The 19923-nt window shown below is 43.0% G+C and overlaps 1 protein-coding gene across 2 annotated transcripts in view; it reads left to right on the forward strand.

Moving 5' to 3' along the window:
* The window catches only part of uggt2 (UDP-glucose glycoprotein glucosyltransferase 2), a 685376-nt gene that overhangs the window by 150329 nt on the left and 515124 nt on the right, over nucleotides 1–19923 (forward strand). The gene's annotated exons all lie outside the window — the stretch shown is intronic.

The following is a 19923-nucleotide window of genomic DNA, read 5'->3' on the forward strand; positions in this document are numbered from 1 at the left end:
TATATTATGCATTGTTATGTGGTATTTGTGTTCACCTTATGACCTCTAGAGCTCTTTTTGGTACAGTGAAACCTTAGGGACTAGCATGAGCTGTCCTTTTTTCAGCAGGTGCCCTTATTTTCAAAATGGTTATTGTATGTACTGTGAAAATTTTCCCAACAATCTTGAAGAACCCGCTGAGGTTATGATCAGCACCTAATCAGCTGCAACAATGCTCAGAATCCCCCTCCCACATATCAGCGTTCAGCTCTGTTCACTTAACAGTTTTTCAGTCTAAATTCCTGTTTCATTTCAAACCGCTCTCACTTGGAGCAAATTGTAACTTTAGTAATGAACTGTGGTTCTCAGTTCTACTCACCAACTTTAGGGCAGTCAAAGGACCAAAAAAGGGGGAAATGTGATGACAGGTTGTGCCGTTATATTGAAGCTTCCAAAGACAAGTCTCAGAATGGATTGAGAACATTTGGGAGGGAAAACACAACAGGTCACATAATGTGTAGGAGTGAAATCATTTTTCCGGTTGAGCAGTGAGTCTGCAGGAAGACTGACTGACAGCTGGGACTCATAGTCCTGCCCATCACTCGAGAGCAGCAGAGACATCCATCCATCTTCACTCCCCAAAGCCAAAACTCCTCAAAGAACCGGATCCACCATGAGAGGCTGAGGAAAAGGAGATGTTGGCAGGATCAGGGGAGAGGAACTGCCAGCAGCCACTGAAAGAATATATGGACAAGGTGCTGGGACGGGAAAGGATGGCCCCTCTAACTATTTGCATCTGCTTTCCTTGATTCGAGAGGCTGATGAGGTCAGCGCATGCGTCAGGCGGCGACGGCTTTTATGAAAGAAACGGCTTTTGCCGAATGGTGAGTTCCTTACCCGCCATCCATACGAACATACGAAATTGACTGACAGGAAATGACTGCCTGGTCCATCAAGCCTGACCCACATCATGATGGCAGGACCATCATGACTAAATACTTCTTCCCTCCCGCGCACCCCCGCAGCCATGTAATCTCCTGGGAGAAGCAAAAATCAAGAGAAAAAACCCAGGGCCAATAAAGGGGGGGAAAACAACCCTTTTTTCCCTTTTCTCTGGTCCAACTCGTGGTGCATATAGGTACCAAAGATATAGGTAAAAAAACGGGATGAGGTCCTACAAGCTGAATTTAGGGAGTTAGGAGTTAAACTAAAAAGTAGGACCTCAAAGGAAGTAATCTCAGGATTGCTACCAGTGCCACGGGCTAGTCAGAGTAGGAATGACAGGACAGCTAGGATGAATACGTGGCTTGAGAGATGGTGCAAGAGGGAGGGATTCAAATTCCTGGGCCATTGGAACCGGTTCTGGGGAAGGTGGGACCAGTACAAATTGGACGGTCTGCATCTGGGCAGGACTGGAACCAATGTCCTAGGGGGAGTGTTTGCCAGTGCTGTTGGGGAGGGTTTAAACTAATGTGGCAGGGGGATGGGAACTGATGCAGGAAGTCAGTGGGAAGTAAAGTGGTGACAGAAACAAAAGGCAGTAAGGGAGAGTGTACAAAACATGACCGGACAGATGGTCTGAGAAAGCAGGGCAAAGACCAAGGGAAGTCTAGATTAAACTGCATTTATTTCAATGCAAGAAGTCTGATGGGCAAGGCAGATGAACTCAGGGCATGGATGGGTACATGGGACTGGGATGTTATAGCTATTACTGAAACATGGCTAAGGGAGGGGCAGGACTGGCAGCTCAATGTTCCAGGGTACAGATGCTATAGGAAAGATAGAGCAGGAGGTAAGAGAGGAGGGGGAGTTGCATTCTTGATTAGGGAGAACATCACAGCAGTAGTGAGAGGGGATATATCCGAGGGTTCGCTCACTGAGTCAATATGGGTAGAACTGAAAAATAAGAAGGGAGAGATCACGTTGATAGGATTGTACTACAGACCCCCAAATAGTCAACGGGAAATTGAGGAGCAAATATGTAAGGAGATTACAGACAGCTGCAAGAAAAATAGGGTGGTAATAGTAGGGGACTTTAACTTTCCAACATTGACTGGGACAGCCATAGCATTAGGGGCTTGGATGGAGAGAAATTTGTTGAGTGTATTCAGGAGGAATTTCTCATTCAGTATGTGGATGGCCCGACTAGAGAGGGGGCAAAACTTGACCTCCTCTTGGGAAATAAGGAAGGGCAGGTGACAGAAGTGTTAGTGAGGGATCACTTTGGGACCAGTGATCATAATTCCATTAGTTTTAAGATAGCTATGGAGAATGATAGGTCTGGCCCAAAAGTTAAAATTCTAAATTGGGGAAAGGCCAATTTTGATGGTATTAGACAGGAACTTTCAGATGTTGATTGGGAGAGTCTGTTGGCAGGCAAAGGGACGTCTGGTAAGTGGGAAGCTTTCAAAAGTGTGTTAACCAGGGTTCAGGGTAAGCACATTCCTTATAAAGTGAAGGGCAAGGCTGGTAGAAGTAGGGAACCTTGGATGACTCGGGAGATTGAGGCCCTAGTCAAAAAGAAGAAGGAGGCATATGACATGCATAGACAGCTGGGATCAAGTGGATCCCTTGAAGAGTATAGAGATTGCCGGAGCAGAGTTAAGAGAGAAATCAGGAGGGCAAAAAGGGGACATGAGATTGCTTTGGCAGATAAGGCAAAGGAGAATCCAAAGAGCTTCTACAAATACATAAAGGGCAAAAGAGTAACTCGGGAGAGACTAGGGCCTCTTAAGGATCAACAAGGTCATCTAAGTGCGGAACCACAAGAGATGGGTGAGATCCTAAATGAGTATTTCACATCGGTATTTACGGTTGAGAAAGGCATGGATGTTAGGGAACTTGGGGAAATAAATAGTGATGTCTTGAGGAGTGTACATATTACAGAGAGGGAGGTGCTGGAAGTCTTAACGCGCATCAAGGTAGATAAATCTCCGGGACCTGATGAAATGTATCCCAGGACGTTATGGGAGGTTAGGGAGGAAATTGCGGGTCCCCTAGCAGAGATATTTGAATCATCGACAGCTACAGGTGAAGTGCCTGAAGATTGGAGGGTAGCAAATGTTGTGCCTTTGTTTAAGAAGGGCGGCAGGGAACAGCCTGGGAACTATAGACCGGTGAGCCTGACATCTGTCGTGGGTAAGTTGTTAGAGGGTATTCTGAGAGACAGGATCGACAGGCATTTGGAGAGGCAGGGACTGATTAGGAACAGTCAGCATGGTTTTGTGAGAGGAAAATCATGTCTCACGAATTTGATTGAGTTTTTTGAAGGGGTAACCAAGAAGATAGATGAGGGCTGTGCAGTAGACGTGGTCTACATGGACTTCAGCAAAGCCTTTGACAAGGTACCCCATGGTAGGTTGTTACATAAGGTTAAATCTCACAGGATCCAAGGTGAGGTAGCCAATTGGATACAAAATTGGCTTGACGACAGAAGACAGAGGGTGGTTGTCGAGGGTTGTTTTTCAAACTGGATGCCTGTGACCAGCGGTGTGCCTCAGGGATCGGTGCTGGGTCTGCTGTTATTTGTTATTTATATTAATGATTTGGATGAGAATTTAGGAGGCATGGTTAGTAAGTTTGCAGATGACACCAAGATTGGTGGCATTGTGGACAGTGAAGAAGGTTATCTAGGATTGCAACGGGATCTTGATAAATTGGGCCAGTGGGCCGATGAATGGCAGATGGAGTTTAATTTAGATAAATGTGAGGTGATGCATTTTGGGAGATCGAATCGGGCCAGGACCTACTCCATTAATGGTAGGGCGTTGGGGAGAGTTATAGAACAAAGAGATCTGGGAGTACAGGTTCATAGCTCCTTGAAAGTGGAGTCACAGGTGGATAGGGTGGTGAAGAAGGCATTCAGCATGCTTGGTTTCATTGGTCAGAACATTGAATACAGGAGTTGGGATGTCTTGTTGAAGTTGTACAAGACATTAGTTAGGCCACACTTGGAATACTGTGTACAGTTCTGGTCACCCTATTATAGAAAGGATATTATTAAACTGGAAAGAGTGCAGAAAAGATTTACTAGGATGCTACCGGGACTTGATGGTTTGACTTATAGGGAGAGGTTGGATAGACTGAGACTTTTTTCCCTGGAGAGTAGGAGGTTAAGGGGAGATCCTATAGAAGTCTATAAAATAATGAGGGGCATAGATAAGGTGGATAGTCAAAATCTTTTCCCAAAGGTAGGGGAGTCTATAACGAGGGGGCATAGATTTAAGGTGAGAGGGGAGAGATACAAAAGGGTCCAGAGGAGCAATTTTTTCACTCAAAGGGTGTCTGGAACGAGCTGCCAGAGGCAGTAGTAGAGGCGGGTACAATTTTGTCTTTTAAAAAGCATTTGGACAGTTACATGGGTAAGATGGGTATAGAGGGATATGGGCCAAGTGCAGGCAATTGGGACTAGCTTAGTGGTATAAACTGGGCGACATGGACATGTTGGGCCGAAGGGCCTGTTTCTATGTTGTAAACTTCTATGATTCTATTCTAACTGTTTCTTCCAGCTATGTCAGTGCAATGACTGGTGTTATTCTAACTGCATGGAAGGTTTCATACCTCACTGTCCCTTTCTGCTTTGCTTGTTACTGTGCTGTGGTTCAGCAGTGCCTGCAGTGCTTCCAGAAATTTTTTCCAATTATATCTGTCCCTTGATCAATGTGAAGCTAACTTTCACTTCTACTCATAATCTTTAATTCCGCTGTTAGAGCTGCTAAACACAATTGTGTGAAAAACAAGGCCCAGCTGTAATCTCCTGACATCATTGCATCTTGATCGCTGATCATTGCATCTCTGCCATAGTGGCAGAGAAACCACTCTATCCCTGGGATGGAGCCGTTCAAGAATTCAATTCCAGAGATAGAGCGGTTTCTCTGCTGCTGTGGATGCCATTCCACAAAAGCCATTTCTTTCACAAAACCCGCTGCAACCTCGTGCTGACCTGCGCGTCCCATGTTTCAAGTTATAAAAGGGCTTCGTGCATTGAAGGTTGACTGTAGTTCGTAATTTGCTAGTGTCTGTGGTTTCAGAGTGCCTCTTGTATATTGTACCATGTAAGTTATTTGGGTCTCTCAATAAGTGTCCGTGTTTTGCAGGTGTCCGTTTTTTGGGAGTATCCGTTTATATCGGTTTCACTGCATGGGGTAGAGTTTCCGCTTTGGGTGCAATTGGTAATTGGGCACAGATTGCACCCGAAAATTGTGCTGGTTAGGTTACAGTTCGAGTTTCCGCTAAAATGCATTTGCATAATCACAAACTTAAAATCTTTGAGAACATGCGCCATCCGACAGCGTAGCTCGTAATCGTTTAATTTTTTTTCTTTGCAATAAAAAATATTCATTGACGTATTTAAATGTATTTAAGAGTGATAAACTGGTGCAGTTTTATTAATACAGCTGAAAATGGGTTTATCACAAAAAATAAGCATTTTTAATAAGCATCTCGACCTCCACCTGTGTGTAACCTGATTTTAAATTACTGAAAATGACTTAAACAAACTATACTGAACCATTGGTGTACATCAGTCAGTTTTTTAGTAAGTTAAATATTTTTTAAGATGTAAAAATATGCCTGCTAGTGCCTATGCACCTAAGAAAATGAGCCTAATTTGAAGATCCTCCATGAGCGGGCGAGACTCGCCATTATCGTTATTTTGATCGGGGGGGGGGGCGTGGCCCCAATCTTTTGCACTGGTTCAACTGGATTGGGCTGATAAAACCAGTGCAAACTAGCGGAAACTCTACCCCTACATGATTTATTAACAAAAATGTATTGGCTCTGAATTTCTTTACGGGGTTGCCTCGAGCTTTATCGTAACTTCAACTGAGCATCAGTGGAAGCTCTGGAGAAATGGCGAATCATAGAAACATACAGCACATTGTGCCTGTGCCAGCGCCTTGAAAAAGCTTTCCCATTCGTCCTACTCCCCTGCTCTTTCCCCACAGCCCTGCAATTTTTTCCTTTCCAAGTATATGTCCAATTCCCTTTTGAAAATTTCTATTGAATCTGCTTCCACCACCCTTTCAGGCAGTAGATTCCAGATTGAAACAACTCAATGTATTAAAAAAAATTCTCCTCTTTTTCCTACCTGTATTTTTTACCAATTATCTTAAATCTGTGTGTTCCGGTTACTGACCCTCCTTGCCAGTGGAAACAGCTTCTCATTATCTACTCTATCAAAACCCCTCATAATTTTGAACACCTCTATTAAATCTCCCTTTAACCTTCTCTGCTCTAAGGAAAACAATCCCAGCTTCTCCTCTCTCCACATAACTGAAATCCCTAATCCTGATAAATCTCCTCTGTATCCCCCCAAGGCCTTAATATCTTTCCAAAAATGCGGTGCCCAGATTTGGACACAATACTCCAGCTGAGGCCTAACCAGTGATTTATAAAGGTTTAGCATAACTTCCTATAAAGGATCGGTGCTTATCGGTGCTGCGACCATTGTTGTTCACTATTTACATAAACGATCTGGACTCGGGAATCGGAAGTACAATTTCAAAATTTGCGGACAACACCAAATTGGGGGGTATAGTTAATACTGAGGAAGACTGCAACAAAATACAAGATATTAATAAACTTGCAGAATGGGTGTGTAATTGGCAAATTTATTTCAATATAGATAAGTGTGAGGTGGTGCATTTTGGTAGGAAGAATAAGGAGGTCACATACTGCTTGGAAAATATGGGGTAGAGGAGCAAAGGGATCTAGGGGTACAAATGTACAAATCACTAAAAGTTGCAACGCAGGTTAATAAGGCCATAAAAAAAGCAAGCCCCCACGCAGTGGGGTTCATTTCTAGAGGGACAGAATTGAAAAGCAGAGAAGTTGTGTTCAACAACAACAACTTGCATTATTATAGTGTCTTGGACATAGTAAAACCTCCCTTGGCCTCCACAGGAGCATTATCAAACAAAATTTGACACCAAACCACATAAGGTGATATTAGGACAGGTGACTAAACGCTTGGTCAAGAGGTAGGTTTTAAGGAATGTCTTAAAGGAGGAAAGTGAGGTAGAAAGGCAGAGAGGTTTGGTGAGGGAATTCCAGAGCTTAGGGCCTAGGCAGCTGAAGGCATGGCCGCTAATGGTGGAGCGATTAAAATAGGAGGTGTGCAAGAGGCAAGAATTGGAGGAGTGCAGAGATCTCGGAGGGTTGTTGGGCTGGAGGATATTACAGAGATAGGGATGGGCAAGGCCATGGAGGGATTTGAACCTTGGTTAGACCACACGTGAGTACTGTGATAGTTCTGGACTCCATATTATAAAAAAGATATAGAGACACTGGAGAAGGTGCAAAAAAGATTTATAAGGATGACACCAGAACTGAGAGGTTATACCTATCAGGAAAGATTGAACAGGCTGGGGCTATTTTCTCTAGAAAAGAGAAAGCTGAAGTGTGACCTGATAGAAATCTTCAAGATTACAAAAGGGTTGGATAGGGCCAATGTGGAGAAGATGTTTCTATTTGTGGGGGAGACCAAAACTGGGGGCCATAACAATAAGATAGTCACTAATAAATTCAGTAGGGAATTCAGGAAGAGTGGTTAGAATGTGGAACTCGCTACCATAAGGAGCAGTTGAGGCGAATAATGTAGATGCATTTAAGGGGAAGCTAGATAAACACTTGAGGGAGAAAGGAATAGAAGGATATGTTGATCGGTTTGGGGTGAGAGGAGGCTCGTGTGGAGCATAAACACCTGCATGGACCAGTTGGGCCAAATGTCCTGTTTCTGTGCTGTACCTTCTTTGTGGCACTTTATCATATGCCTTCTGAAAGTCCATATACACAACATCAGCTGCATTACCTTCATCAAACCTCTTTGTTAATTCATTGAAGAACTCTATCAAGTTTGCCAGGCACAATTTGCCTTTAACAAATCCATGTTGGCTGTCTTTTATTAACCCTTGATCTTCCATGTGACAATTAATTTTGTCCTGGATTATGGCCTCTGGAACTTTCCCCACCACCGATGTTAGGCTGACTGACCTGTGATTGCCTGGTTTATCTCTCTCCCTTTTTTTGAATGGGGTACAACATTTGCAACCCTCCAGTCCTCTGGCACCACTCCCATATCCAAGGAGGATTGGAAGATTGTGGACAAAGCCAAAGTCACCATTAATTCCCTCAGCAACCTGGAGTGCATCCCATCTGGGCCCGGGTGACTTTTCTACTTTGAGCGCTGTCAGCTGTATAAGCACTTCCTATTTATTTATTTCTACCCTCTCCAATTTCTCTACCCACTCCTCCTTTATTGATAGCATCCTCTTTTTTAGTAAAGACAGATGCAAAGTTCTCATTCAGTACCTCTGCCTCCGCAAGTCGATTTCCTTTTTTGGTGTATAATCAGCCCTACCTTTCCTTTGACTATCCTTTTACTCTTTATATGTTTATTAAATACTTTAGTGTTCCCTTTTATGTTACCCACTAATCTTTTGTCATACATTCACTTTGCCCCTCTTATTTCCTTTTTCAGTCCTCCTCTGCACTTTCTGTATTCTGCTTGATTCTCTACTATATTATGAACCTGACATTTATCATAACCCTCCTTTTTCTGTTTCATTTTAATCGCAATTTCTTTAGTCATCCAGGGAGCTCTAGCTTTGGATGCCCTTCCTTTCCCCCTGGTGGGAATATGTGTAGCCTGTACCTGAACTATCTCCTCCTAGAAGGCCTCCCATTGCTCATTTAATGTTTTATCTGATAGTCTTTGTTTCCATTCCATCTGGGCCAGATCCTTTTCAATTTACTGAAATTAGCCCTCTTTGTTGTTGAGTATCTTCACCTTTGATTGTTTCTTGTCCTTTTCCATAACTACTGTTAACCTAATGATATTGTGAGCACTGTTTCCCAAGTGCTCTCCCACTGAAACATGCTCCACTTGCCCCATTTCATTCCCCAGAACTAAATCCAGCACTGCTTCCTTCCTCGTTGGGCTGGAAACACACTGATAATGAAAGATCTCCTGTACATATTTCAGGAATTCCCCCCCCGTCCTTGCCCTTTATTGTATAAGTGGCCTATTTCAGTCATTTATACCATTACTCTGGGTGTTTCACCAAACTCCTGCTGAAGTTATGTCAGAAGATCAGGACAATCCCTGCAAAATTTCAGTCCCATTAAGTAAGCTACTCTTTTCTTGTTGCCTCAGGATAAGAGTTATTGGCTTTCTGATTATGGAAATGGTTTGAATACATTTAATTCAATCTAGTAATTTAGTAATTAATTTAGTATACACTCTATAATAATTGCAGTTGTTTGTCGTTGATTGAGAAATAACTATCTTAAAAAAGGGTAAAGAAATAATTAAGTAATAATCAGCAAAATTAATTACTAACTAATTTGAAATTAAGCTAAATCCATTTACTAATTATAATCTAGATCTCTTGTGATTCTATTATTTCTAGAAATAAAGAATGCTAATTAATAACTAAACAAATAAAGAACAGAAATGGCAGTACAGGCTATGTGTTGGAGCTACAGTATGTGGGTGTTTGTGGACAGCGAGACTGTCCCGCATTTCCACATCTGTAGGTAATGTCTCTTCCTTGAGTCACTCCAGCTCAGAGTCGTTGTATTAGAGTGCGAGTTAGAGACATTCTGACACATAAGGAAGGGGGAGGAATTTCTGGATAGCTTACTCCAGAATACCATCACACCTCAGAGGAAAGCACAGATGCAGGAAGGGGAGTGTGTGACTGTCAGTCAACAGGGGAGTTAGAGAAGGAGGTCATGCAGATGCTGGTCCTGTCCAACAGGTAAGATGTATTGATATCTGTGAAGATAAGGATGAAGACTGCAGAGAGGATAATCAGAATGCTAACCATGGCACCGTAGAGCGGGAGACAGTCCAAGGGATGGAGAATAGAAATGTGACAGTCATAGGGGATTCTATAATTAGGGGGAAATTAATGCAGCTTTTTCTGCAGTAGTGACCGAGGGTCTAGGATGATGTGTTGCCTACCTGGTGCAAGGGTAAAGGACATCTCGGAGCAACTGACGAGGAACTTGGAAAGGGTGGTTGAAACTCCAGTTGTCGTGGTCCATGTTGGGACCAATGACATATGAAAGAACAAGGAGGCGGTCCTGCTAAGGGAATATCAGAAGTTAGGAACTAAATTTAAAAAGCAGGACCTCACAAGTGCTAATCTAAGCATTGCTGCCCAAACAACATGCTAATTGACATTGGTGAATGTGTGGCTGAAAAAGTGTTGTGGGAAGGAGGGGTTCCATTTCATGGGACACTGGCACCAGTACTGGGACAGGAAGGAGCTGTACCACTGAGTTCCACCCGAACCAAAATGTGACAAGTCCAAGCAGAAAGGAAAAACAGGGCTGTGAATAAGGCTTTAAACTGGTAAGATGGGGGAGGAATCTGGTAGAAATTACATAAGCGTGAAGATAAAAGAAACTGCAGATGAGAGTAAAGATCAAACCATGGCAAGGAATAAAGATAACATAAACAGTCAAGAAACAAATACAGTTAAGGAACAAAAGTATAAAAAGCCTTAAAAATAAAGTGAGAGGACTGACTAAAAAAAAAAGCAAATTAAAGGGTCTGTGCAGCAATGTACACAGCATCCAAAATAAACTGGGGAAACTGGAGGCAATAATTTGTAGCGAGGAATCAGATATAATAGGTATAACTGAAACATAGCTATGTAAAGAACCGGACTGGCAAATAAATATTGCAGGTTTTAACATGTTTAGAAAGGATAGGGAAGGAAGAAATGGGGGGAGTGGTATCTGTACTAATTAGAGATAACAATGGCAATAGAAAAAGGAACATAACTAACAAAGATAGAAACAGAATCCATATGGATTGAGATAAAGGATAAGAAGAGATCGATCACGTTAATGAGGGTTTTGTACAGATCATCTAAGAGTGGAAGGGAGGTGGAGGAAGAAATATATAAGCAAATCAATTAAACGAATAAAAGACAGAATAATAATCATGGGAGATTTCAACTACCCCCAAATAAACTGGAAAGAAGCCACAGAGAAAGGGTAAAAGGGAATGGAGTTTTTACTGCATGTTTAGGACTTCTTTCTTACCCAGTATGTAAGAAGGCCAAGAAGAGAGGAATCACTGCTGGATCTAGTAATGGGAAATGAACCAGAGCAGATAAGATTAATAAGGTTTAAGATAAAGATTGAGAAGGACATAAGTAAGTCAAAGACCAAAGTAATAGATTGGGAAAAAGCTGATTTTATGGGGATGAGATTTGAACTAGGGAAAATAAACTGGAAAATAATATTGGCAAACAAAGAGATAGAACAGCAGTGGGAAATATTTAAAACAGTGATCAGTAGAGTCCAGGAGAAATATATTCTGCCAATAATGAAACACCATGGATGAATAAAGAGATAAGGGTAAAATTGAAACTGAGGAAAAAGGTATAAACTAAGTACTTGGTCAACAAAAGAGAGGATGACAAAAGAGAATACAAAGAAGTTAGGAAAGAAGTCAAAAGAACAATTAGGAAGGCAAAGAGGAAATACAAAATTAAATTATCAAGGAATATAAAAAGAAATAGTAAGGCAAGCTACAGCTCTACAAGCCCTGGTTAGACCTGGCACTGCACCTTAGGAAGGATATATTGGTCTTGGAGGGAGTGCATCGTAGACTTACTAGAATGATACCTGGAGTCCAAGAGTTAAATTATGAGGAGAGATTACACAAACTAGGGTTGTATTCCCTGGAATTTAGAAGATTAAGGGGTGATTTGATCGAAGTTTTCAAGATATTAAGGGAAACTGATAGGGTAGATAGGGAGAAACTATTTCCGTTGGTTGAGGAGTCTAGGACTAGGGGACGTAGCCTAACAATTAGAGCCGCAAATGGTAGTTGATGCTAGCTCAATTGTTAATTTGAGAGTGATAGATTTTTGTTTACAAAAGGTATTAAGGGTTATGAGGCTAAAGCGGGTATAATGAGTCACAAATCAGCCATGATCTCATTAAATGGCGGAACAGGCTCGAAGGGCTAAATGGCCTATTCCTGTTCCTATGTTCCTATGTATTCTACAGCCACATAAATAACAAAAGAAAAAGCAGGATAGGATGGCATCGTTAAGGGATGCACAAGATAAATTTGCAGGTAATGACAGCGAAGTGGCAGAAATAATTATGTGCCCACATCTCTGGAGTGGGACTTGAGCCCACGGCCTTCTGCCACAGAGGCGCGAGTGCTACCCACTGAGCCACAGCTGACACAGCAAGAGTAGTCAGCATGGATTTCAAAAGGGGAGGTCATGCTTGAATTTTTGAAGAAGTAACAGAAAGAATGTCCAGGGTAATGCAGTCAATATAATATATTTGGATTTTCAAAAGGCCTTCGATAAGATACCACAGAGTAGTCTCATGACTAAGGTCAGAGCATGTGGAGTCAGTGGATAAGTAGCAGAATGGATAGCAAGCTGGCTACAAAACAGAAAACAGAGAGTAGGAGTTAAGGGTAGCCACTCAGACTGGCAAAAGGTGGGAAGTGGTGTTCCACAAGGATCGGTGCTGGGGCCACTGTTGTTCACCATTTATATAAACGATTTGAACTCGGGCGTCAGAAGTACAATTTTAAAATTTGCAGATGACACCAAATTGGGGGGGTATAGTTCACACTGAGGAGGACTGCGACAAAATGCAAGAGGACATTAATAAACTCGCAGGATGGGCGTGTAATTGGCATATGAATTTCAATATAGACAAATATGAGGTGTTACATTTTGGTGGGAAGAATGAGGAGGTCACATATCCTTTGGAAAATAAGAGTCTAAGTGGAGCAGATAGAGGAGCAGAGGGATCTAGGGGTACACATGCACAAATCACTAAAAGTAGCGATGCAGGTTAATAAGGCCGTATAAAAAGCAAACTAATCCCTGGGGTTTATTTCTGGAGGGATAGAATTGAAAAGCAAAGAAGTTATGTTAAACTTGTATAGAACCTTAGTTAGACCACACATGGAGTACTGTGCACAGTTCTGGTCTCTATTATTAAAAGGATATAGAGGAACTGGAGAAGGTAAATCTTTTTTGCACCAAGATGATACCAGAACTGAGAGGTTATACCTTTCAGGAAAGATTGAACCGGCTTGGGCTCTTTTCTCTAGAAAAGAGAAAGCTGAGGGGTGACCTGATAGAGGTTTGAAATTACGAAGGGGTTTGATAGGGTAGACGTAGAGAAGATGTTTCCACTTGTGGGGAAGACCAAAAATAGGGGTCATAAATATAAGATCGTCTCTAATAGGTAATTCAGGAGAAACATCTTTACCCAAAGAGTAGTAAGAATGTGGGACTCACTATCACGAGGAATAGTTGAGGTGAATAGCATTTAAATGGAAGCTAGATAAACATATGAGGGAGAAAGGAATAGGAGGTTATACTGATTGGTTAGATGAAGTAGGGTGGGTCGATGGTCATGTGGAGCATAAGCACTGGCACACTCTAGTTGGGCCGAATGGCCTGTTTCTGTGCTGTACATTCTATATAAGTTTTATCGTGGAAGCACGCAAGTAACTGATGATATCCATTTCATTTCTGGACATTTGAAACAGAGATTCATCTGAGTGGTCGTATTCATCATTTTCACTTTGTTGGTATTATTTTGGTACAATTAAACATTTTACTTCAAAGTTTTAAACAATCTGATAATTGATAGTACAAAACATTACTTGGCTAACTTTCATATTTGCATGTTGAAAGGGTATGATGTATAATTTGCCTTCATAAATACTTTGGGTCTGCATCGTAATCTCTACTACCTTATATTTGCAAGCAATGCAGAACGGCTCCGTAGCAGTCTGAAAAATGGAACTTTACTGGACAGTCAGGTAGTCAATCTTCACTGCAGTACTCTGGTTTGTCTCCTTTGCGGTATGATATTAAATGACCAATAATTCGGGCTTTATATGCTTGCCCAAGGGATATGAAGCATTGCACTCATTCCTGCCTCTTTTGTGTCTGTCTCAGTCCATATAATATGAAAAGACTAGTGGGCAGACATGCACTGGTGAGCACTAGCTGATGACATATGCCATCCTCTTAATAAGGAACATTTACTGCAAGCAGAAAAATATATCTGTTTGCTTCATATTCAAAACCATCCATTGCTGTTTCATGAATTTCAATGACATTTAAATAATGTAGTTATTTGAAAAATATATTTCCTTAAGTTTTTTAAAATTTGAAAATAATAACTTCAGGAAATTCTAGTAGATGCGTTAGGGTTAGGGTTAGGGATGGTACAGTACTAAGTATGGAGCCACGTGGCATTACTAGAGTCGTGTACTTACTCACTGGTCCTTTTTCTAATGGTGTTGTCACTAGGGTATCCTTGAAATGTATAGGGGGGAAGGGTTGGTGAATTTTTTGTACTATGCCCACTTCAACTGTGAAAAATACCCTGATGTACAATTATGGATACTATAGTTTCAAACTAGGGTTGTGCCAACAGAGAGCTTTTTAATTTGCACAACCATTGGGTGAGGAATAGGTGGTTATAGGACTGCCATTCGTGCTCGTGGTAGCATGTGATTTGAGGTGATAAATTAAGAATAGAATCATACCACAAATAAGAAAGCCATTCGGCCCATCATGCATGGGCTGGCTTTTTGAAAGAGCTACCCAATTAATCGTACTCTTCTGCTCTTTCCCCATAGTCCTAGAATTTTTTCCTCTTCAAGTATTTATCCAGTTCCCTTTTGAAAGTTACTGTTCCCTTTTAGGCAGAGCATTCCAGATCATAACAACTTGCTGCGTAAAAGAAATTCACCTCATCTCCCTCTGGTATTTACTTTATCAAAATTCCTCAGAATTTTGAACAACTCTATTAAATCTCCCCTTAAACTTCTCTGCTCTAAGGAGATCAATCCCAACTTCTCTGATCTCCCCACATAACTGAAGTAACTCATCCCTGGAACCATTCTAGTAAATCTCCTCCACGCTCTCTCCACATCCTACCTAAAGTGTGGAGCACAGAATTGGACACAATACTCCAGCTGAGGCCTAACCAGTAATTTATAAAGGTTTAACATAACTTCCTTTCTTTTGCCTGTGCCTGTTTACAATGCCAAGGATCCTGTATGCTTTTTTAACCATCTTATCAACTTGCCCTGCCGCGTTTAAAGATTTGTGTATGTGAATCCCCAGGTCTCTGTGTTTCTGCATCCCATTTAAAATGTTACCATTTAGTTTATATTACCTCTCCTCAATCTTCCTTCCAAAATGTATCACTTACACTTCTCTGCATTAATTTTTATCTGCTATGTGTCAGCCCATTCTACCAGTCTGTCTATTTCCTCCTGAAGTCTGTTGCTATCCTCTGCATTGTTTACTACATTTCCGAGTTTTGTGTTTTCTGCAAACTTTGAAATTGTATTCCGTATACCCAAGTCCAGGTCATTAATATGTATCAAAAAGAGCAGTGGTCTTAATACTGACCTGTGGGAAACACCACTGAATACTTCCCTCCAGTCTGAAAAACAACCGATTACCACTACTCTCTCAAATAGACAATTTTGTATCCAAGCTGCCACTGTCCCATTAATCCCATGGGCTTCAATTTTGCTAACAAGTCTATTATGTGCTACTTTATCAAATGCATTTTGAACGTCCATATACACAACATCACCCGCACTACCCTCTCCATTACTTCATCAAAGAACTCAATCAAGTTAGTCAAACGTGATTTACCTTTAACAAATCCGTGTTGCCTGGCATTTATTAGCCCATACTTTTCCATGTGCCAATTAATTATGTCCTGGATTATGGTCTCTAAAAGTTACCCCACCGATGTTAGGCTGACTGACCTATAATTGCCAGGTTTATCCCTCTCCCCTTTTTTGAATAGGGGTGTAACATTTGCAATCCTCCAGTCCTCCAGCACCATCCCCATATCTAAGGAGCCTCCGCAATTTCCACCCTTACTTCCCTCGGTAACCTAGGATGCATCCCATCTGGACCGGGTGATTTTTCTACTTGGAGTACTGCCAATATTTTAAATACTTCCTGCTTACCTATTTTTATCCAACCAATATCACTACTACCTCCTCCTTTAATATTACAATGGCAGTGTCCTCTTCTCTAGTGAACAACAAGTTCCTCTGATCTCCACGTTTATGTGCCCCGCTACTTCCTCGCTGCTATTTGGAGGTATATAAACAACTCCCTTGTATCCTTTTTTATTCCTCAGTTCTACCCAGAGCGCTTGTACTGCTTGCTCACCCTTACTGATATCCCCTCTTTCTAATGCTGTGATAGTGTCCCTTATCAATATTGCTGCTCCTCCTTTTCCAGTTTCCGTGTCCTTTCTAAAGACCTTTTAACTGGGAATATTTATGACATGCCCTGCTTGCAGCCAGGTCTCAGTGATGGCCATTACGAATTACCCTTTTAGCTGAATTTGCACTTCTAATTGACTTGCTTTATTTCTTATGCTACGTATAATTGTGTATAGAACTTTTAATTTGGCAATAGACCCTGTCCTGTCTTTTTGCCCTGATGTTGTTTGTAACAACTGTTTTAACTTACCACATTTCTTGTTTTTTTGATCACTTCTGTTGTATTTTGATTAATTATTTTGTTATTATTTCCTATATTTTTTTCTGAACTTGACGTATTTATGTTACTGTTAGCACTGTTGATGACTTTGACGTCATTATCATCCCTTTTTTTAATCTTTGTGCTATTATTATTTCTGTCTGAGGCCTCCCCACCGGCGACTTTATTGATTTTAAATTGTTTCTACAGCCTTTTTATCCTTTCAACTAGGACTTTTGTCCCAGCCCGGTTCAGGTGGAGACCGTCCCAGCTCCTTCCTGTCCCAGTACGGGTGCCAGTGTCCTATGAAATGGACCCCCTCTTTCCCACACCAATCCTTTAGCCACACGTTAGCATTCCTAATCTGCCAATTTGAACGTGGCTTGGGTAACAATCATGAGATTATTACCCTTGAGGTCCTGCCTTTTAATTTAGCTCCTTAATCCTGCGACTCCCTCAGCAGGACCTCTTCCCTGTTCTTTCCGAAGTCATCCCAACATGATCCACGACAACTGGATCTTCCCTCTCCCTTTCCAAATTTCTTTCCAGCCGCTTCGACATAGCCCTTACCCTGGCATCAGGTAGGCAACACACCCTTCGGGACTTGCAATGGAGCTATTCCTCTAATTATTGAATCCCCAATAACAATGTTTCTATTCTGCTCCTCTCCCTTTGGACAGTCCTCAGCTGCAAAGTGCCTAGTTCAGCTTTGTGGCTGAGCTCCCCGCAGTCTTTTTCTTTATCCTCACACGTATTAAGTACAGTGTACCTGTTGGACAGGACCGGTCTGCGGGACCTCCTTCTCGACCTCCCCGTGATTCTCCCTACCCTGCTGACTGACAGTCAGACTCTCCCCTTCCTGCACCTGTGCTTTTCTCTGAGGTGTGACTGTATCCTGGAGTAAACTATCCAGAAATTCCCCCCCCCCAGTTACGCGTCAGAATGTCTCCAACTGGAGTGACTCAAGGCAGAGACATTTCCTGCAGATGTGGCAATCCGGGACAATCTCGCTGTCGACAAGCTCCCAGATATTACCGTCTCGATACTGCCAATTCTATTATTTATTTATTTATTAATTTGAGTGGTAATTTAATTCTAGATATAATAGAATTAATTGAGATCTAGGTTATATTTATTAGATCAGTTTAGCTTGATTTCAGATTAATTTATAATTAATTGGTCTTGTTTTTGTTTATTTACGACTTTATTTAATCATTTTTAAATTTGATAGATTAGTTTATAGTTAAAATTAGAATGTGTCAAGTAATTTAGAAATCTATCTTAAATTTCTCGGGTTCCACCGCTTCTGTCGCTCTGCACTGATTTTGTCGTCACTTATTCAGATTTTTTTCCTGTGCTTGTCTGGGTCTCCACTCTGGCCATACTCTCTTTACACACTCGGGTCTCCACTCTGGCCATACTCTCTTTACACACTCGGGTCTCCACTCTGGCCATACTCTCTTTACACTCTCGGGTCTCCACTCTCGCCACACTCTCTTTACACACTCGGGTCTCCACTCTGGCCATACTCTCTTTACACACTCGGGTCTCCACTCTGGCCACTCTCTCTTCACACTCGCGGGTCTCCACTCTCGCCACGCTCTCTTTACACTCTCGGGTCTCCACTCTCGCCACACTCTCTTTACACTCTCGGGTCTCCATTCTGGCCATACTCTCTTTACACTCTCGGGTCTCCACTCTGGCCACTCTCTCTTTACACTCTCGGGTCTCCACTCTGGCCACACTCTCTTTACACTCTCGGGTCTCCACTCTGGCCACACTCTCTTTACACTCTCGGGTCTCCACTCTCGCCACACTCTCTTTACACTCTCGGGTCTCCACTCTCGCCACTCTCTCTTTCCACTCTCGGGTCTCCACTCTCGCCACACTCTCTTTACACTCTCGGGTCTCCACTCTCGCCACACTCTCTTTACACTCTCGGGTCTCCACTCTCGCCACACTCTCTTTACACTCTTGGGTCTCCACTCTCGCCACTCTCTCTTTACACTCTCGGGTCTCCACTCTCGCCACACTCTCTTTACACTCTTGGGTCTCCACTCTCGCCACACTCTCTTTACACTCTCGGGTCTCCACTCTCGCCACACTCTCTTTACACTCTTGGGTCTCCACTCTCGCCACACTCTCTTTACACTCTCGGGTCTCCACTCTCGCCACACTCTCTTTACACTCTCGGGTCTCCACTCTCGCCACACTCTCTTTACACTCTTGGGTCTCCACTCTCGCCACACTCTCTTTACACTCTCGGGTCTCCACTCTCGCCACGCTCTCTTTACACTCTCGGGTCTCCACTCTCGCCACACTCTCTTTACACTCTCGGGTCTCCACTCTCGCCACACTCTCTTTACACTCTCGGGTCTCCACTCTCGCCACGCTCTCTTTACACTCTCGGGTCTCCACTCTCGCCACGCTCTCTTTACACTCTCGGGTCTCCACTCTGGCCACACTCTCTTTACACTCTCGGGTCTCCACTCTCGCCACACTCTCTTTACACTCTCGGGTCTCCACTCTGGCCACACTCTCTTTACACTCTCGGGTCTCCACTCTCGCCACACTCTCTCTTTACACTCTCGGGTCTCCACTCTGGCCACACTCTCTCTGCACTCTCGGGTCTCCACTCTCGTCACACTCTCTCTTTACACTCTCGGGTCTCCACTCTCGCCACACTCTCTTTACACTCTCGGGTCTCCACTCTGGCCACACTCTCTTTACACTCTCGGGTCTCCACTCTCGCCACACTCTCTTTATACTCTCGGGTCTCCACTCTCGCCACACTCTCTTTACACTCTCGGGTCTCCACTCTCGCCACACTCTCTTTACACTCTCGGGTCTCCACTCTCGCCACACTCTCTTTACACTCTCGGGTCTCCACTCTCGCCACACTCTCTTTACACTCTCGGGTCTCCACTCTCGCCACACTCTCTTTACACTCTCGGGTCTCCACTCTCGCCACACTCTCTTTACACTCTCGGGTCTCCACTCTCGCCACACTCTCTTTACACTCTCCGGTCTCCACTCTCGCCACACTCTCTTTACACTCTCGGGTCTCCACTCTCGCCACACTCTCTTTGCACTCTCGGGTCCCCACTCTCGCCACACTCTCTTTACACTCTCAGGTCTCCACTCTCGCCACACTCTCTTTACACTCTCGGGTCTCCACTCTCGCCAAACTCTCTTTACACTCTCGGGTCTCCACTCTCGCCACACTCATTGCACTCTCGGGTCTCCACTCTCGTCACACTCTCTCTTTACACTCTCGGGTCTCCACTCTGGCCACACTCTCTCTGCACTCTCGGGTCTCCACTCTCGTCACACTCTCTCTTTACACTCTCGGGTCTCCACTCTCGCCACACTCTCTTTACACTCTCGGGTCTCCACTCTGGCCACACTC

This window comes from Heptranchias perlo, chromosome 6, assembly GCF_035084215.1.
Source record: "Heptranchias perlo isolate sHepPer1 chromosome 6, sHepPer1.hap1, whole genome shotgun sequence".
NCBI lineage: Eukaryota > Metazoa > Chordata > Chondrichthyes > Hexanchiformes > Hexanchidae > Heptranchias > Heptranchias perlo.